The sequence below is a fragment of the Alligator sinensis genome, unplaced genomic scaffold, assembly GCF_000455745.1.
Source record: "Alligator sinensis unplaced genomic scaffold, ASM45574v1 scaffold1283_1, whole genome shotgun sequence".
NCBI classification, from domain to species: domain Eukaryota; kingdom Metazoa; phylum Chordata; order Crocodylia; family Alligatoridae; genus Alligator; species Alligator sinensis.
Window position 1 is genome coordinate 2,378,358 of NW_005842091.1, and position 4,560 is coordinate 2,382,917.

Genomic DNA, 4,560 nt, shown 5'->3' on the forward strand with positions numbered 1-4,560 from the left:
TACCCCATCTCATCGATTTCCTCTTCCAGCAGCTCATGGAACAGGTTGATTCTGCTGTTGAAATAGCAAGGGAGAAAGCCTTTCTCCAGGTAGCCCACCAGCTCCTCGATCATTTGCTGGAACCTAGCGGCCAAGGTGGCCTCTGCCCAGTCCAGCTCCATTTCACTGAGGTGGAGGAGGACGTGAGTCAAGTGACTGCCAGTCAGTCTGCCCAAGGAGGGGTGGTCTCTGCAGACCGCCTTCCAGATTTTGAGGCAGAGCTGCCTGACCCCCGAGTCTCCAGCATCCAGATCTTTGAGTCTGGAGACCTCAGCTGCATAAAAGCTTTGTTGCCAGAGGTTTTCCACAAGTCCCCTGGGAGGCTTGGCCAGAAGAACCTTGTCCTCCACCTTGACCACTGGATAGAGGGCTACATTCAACTGAACCTGACAATGCTCGACCTCCAGCTTCAGGTCCTCAGGAGCCACCGTCGGTCTGATGATGCACTCCAGCATGCTGCCTATGGCAGGCCAGTTGATGGAGGTCTCCAGTATTTTATGGATCGTCTCACTGAGCGCATTGGACGAGAGGTACCCACCCACCAGGAATCGGTCCCAGGGACTGCTCCCCCTCGGGAAGTACTCCAAGTTGGTCCGTCTAATCATCCAGAACTGGGGGGTTTTCACAACAGTGTCCTCCCCAGGGATCAGCTTCCAGAGCGCAGCTTCAAGTGCCATAGGCAGCAGGAAGTCAACATGGTCGGCAGCAACCACCTGGAGGTCATTGTGGAGGGAACCGCTGAGAACCATCCTGCCGAAAGGCAGTTCTGGGTACTTGTTTTGCAGGAAATTCTGCAGTTCCACACAGACATCCTTTGCAAGCTGCCTCCCCAGGGCTGCTTCCGGCTCTGGGATGGCGACGTGGTTGTTATAGTAAGAGAGGAGCTTCTCCTGCAACGTGAGGCAAAGCAGAGGTCTGGATTCTATGCAGAGAGTCTCCAGGGAGGCAGGATGTTTGCATAGCTCTGCAATAGGGCAGAGAATAAAGATTATGAGTGGATACATAGACCAAGAGAGGCCTGCCCACCTGCAGTCAGCTTGAGCTCTGCATCCCGGCATACAAAGCAGCCCTAGCAGCAGATACCAGGGTGGCATTTTGAAGGGAGCAAACTGATCAATGCTGAGGACTCTGGGAGTGTCTTGTGGAGGTCTTTTTCCTACCGAGGTGCCCAAGTCCCATTGGGGACAGGCACAATATCAGTATAATTTAGATGTAAATGGAACCATGATGGTTCTGTAACGTGGCATTTTGACATTCTGGAGGCTCAAAAGTGACTAAGGGTTGGGAGTCTCTCTAGAGGAAAGCCACAACCAGGGTTTACAGGTTCAAGATAAACCTCACCTCACTGCTACCTGGCCTGCATGGCAGGGGGACTCAGGAGTGAAGATACCCAGCTCTGCTACATCAATCAGCAACGAGCTCAGAACCGTCGGGCACCCACAATGAGCCAGCTGCGTGGGGGACCATGGGCGAGTTTACCCCCGTGGGAAGCCAGGCAAATGCTGTGTGGGATGGGCCAGCTGCAGAGGAAGGGGAAGCAGAGAGAGTCCTTCAGGAGCAGGAGGCTAGCCTGAACCCCTGGATGGAGGGGTTATGACGGGATCCTACCACCTGGTTCCACCACAAAGGACAATAAATTGACACTGAACTAAGAACTGCAGCAGCATGCACCAAACATCCAGGGCGGCACAAGGTTTCAAGGAGACACAGTAACACCACCTAAAGCTTGGGAAAAGCAAGGACATTGACCTTGGGCAGGCTGGGTTACAGGCAGAGGCAGCAGAGGCTCGCTGAGGTCCTCCCTGCTTGGCTTCTTGGGAGGCTTCTGCGGTGCCTTGAGCAAATTCAGATCCTGCCAGCTCTCCTCAATGGACTTCTGCTCTGCTTTGGCATCGTCCTCGTCAGGCGAGCTGGTGGCTCGGTCGATCATCTGGGGGCGGGGATGGGAGAAGGAAGGTATGCAAGTGTATTGCTGCTCCTGCCAGCTATTATTATCCAAATGACTAAACCCACCTCAGCAGCTAAAGCATCCATCCTACCAGAAACCAGTGGGTCTACAGACATTTTCCATGCTAGTGTTTATTGCAGTACTGGAGGTTTCAAGACAGAAAGCAGCAGTATTGGAGGTGTCCTCACACTCCACAAGCCTCACATCTGCTATGGAGAGAGCCTCAAAGCTTGTGGAGGGTGCAACAAAGGCTAAAATCCCCCAGGATTCATTGGTACTGCTCTCAAAATGCCTCAGATTGGGATTCACGCCTGTCTCCATGGATCAGCTCTGCTGCCTTGAGAAAGTCACAGAGTTTCCTAGGTCTTATTCAAGCTGTAAAGAGTAGGACTTTCCTCCATGGAGCCTCTCGTGTGTGCACAACACAGGCAACCCACTCGGACACCTGCCCTTCCTTCAAATGAGGGGCTCTGGCACCCCATATCGTCAAAGCCAGGAAAGTAGAAGGGGATGCCCAAGGATCATGGTCTCTAACAGAAAGACATATTGCCAAAACAAGCAACATCTGGAGATGCTCTAGCCCCCCAGAGCTGAGCAAGATCCTCTCAATAGCTTCCCCCAAAGCAATGCCCATCCCTCAGAGGGACACCCATTGGCTTTGGTGATCCTTGGCATGCAGGGACTCTACAGGCTCAGGTCAGACTGTCTGAGGGAGACCAAGAGCCGCTGGAAAGAGAATCTGACTTGCCAAACTGCCCTGAGGTCCAGAAGTTGGCATGGCAGCACAGGGTACCAAGCATGGCAGTAGCCCGCAGCTCTGAACACAGTGGTGTGGTCTAGCCCGGCAGTGTTACAGCCTTGAATGGGTCACCCGCTCTGCTCCCCTGGTGTGGTGGGGGAGGTTTGGGGAAGGATGCACTGGAAGATCTCACCCCTTCGCAGCCTGGAACCATAGCTCTCATTGCTGGTAAGAGGCAGCTACTCCCGGCCCAGGCCCAAGCCCCAGATTGACAATACCCAGGACCCGACTTGCCGATGCCATTCCAGAGGGAAGCAGCCAGCCTTACCCGTTTCACCACCAGAGTCGCAATGGCCAGCACAGCAGCACCGCTCACCCCCAGCACCAGCCTGGTGTTGGCCAAGAGGAAGTCGATGACACTGCCCAGCCCACGGTCGTCCTGCCTCTTCCCCTGCTTGTGTATAAACTCAGCCATATTCTACCCTGCAGAGAGGAGAGAAACGTGCAAGACAATGAGCTGCTGCTGAGTCCCACGGGCCTGTGGGACCACTCAAGGACACTGGCAATCACAGACATCTTCCCAATTCTTTCAAGGGGTGTGGTGAACACGTACTGCTAGACTGGACAAGTGAATAGAAGCGTGTAGGTTGCAAGCGCTGGGGGGAACAGAGCAGACCCAGAAAAGCCGTCTCTGGGGCATGGACAGATCCAACACTTACCCTAGTATAACCCACTGTAGAGGACAAATGACAACTCCTTGAACTGGAATAACATCACCCAACCTGATGGAGGATGACCCCTGGAAGAGTCAAGCCAAGAGCAAGCTACACCAGTTTAGAGTTTGTCTGAGTCTGTCCACAACTAGCCATTTGCTAGAGATTTCAAATGGGCTAGCACCGAGGACCTGTAGTAGTCATCTACTGCATGGGCCACCCTGAGATAACCGCATGTCTGTCTGCTCCTGAGCCTGGTATAATGTGCATCAGTCCATAAGTGGACACACATTACATCTAACCTTAGGCCTGTTAGTTCCTCATACTCCCTTTCTTGGCTCTACATCATTCCACCTCCATCACCAGCCACTCCCCCCACCCCCCCTCTTCCTTCCTGCCTTCTTAGACTCTCTCTCCCACTCCCCTTCATGCCTCCACAACCAACATACCGTTTGCTATGACAGCCCTACTTATCAACACTACAGACACTGTAAAAAGATATATTACAACAGGAACACCAAGGCCTTCACAGGTTACTGAATCCATGCACCTGGTAGTGCAACAGCAGGAAAGGGACACAGACAAAGAGGAGGGCAGGGAGCAGATTCAGGCCGACCTGGACAGGTTGGATCAATGGGCAGAGAGAAATAGGATGCAATTTAATAAAGATAAATGTAAGGTACTCCACCTGGAAAGGAGGAACCCCCGGCACACCTATAGGTTGGGGAGTGTCCTTCTCAGCAGCTCAGAGGCAGAGACGGACCTTGGAGTCATAATTGACTCCAAGATGAACATGAGCCGGCAGTGTAACGAGGCCATCAACAAGGCCAATCGCACTTTGTCATGCATTAGCAGGTGCATGACTAATAGATCAAAGGTGATGCTCCCCCTCTATGCGGCACTGGTCAGGCCGCAGTTGGAGCACTGTGTCCAGTTTTGGGCGCTGCATTTCAAGAGGGACGTGGGGAATCTCGAGAGGGTCCAGAGGAGGGCCACTCGCATGATTAGTGGCCTTCGGGAAAGACCCTACGGGGGGAGGTTGAGAGAGCTGAATCTCTTTAGCCTTCACAAGAGACAGCTGAGGGGAGATCTTGTAGCTGCCTATAAATTTATTAGGGGAG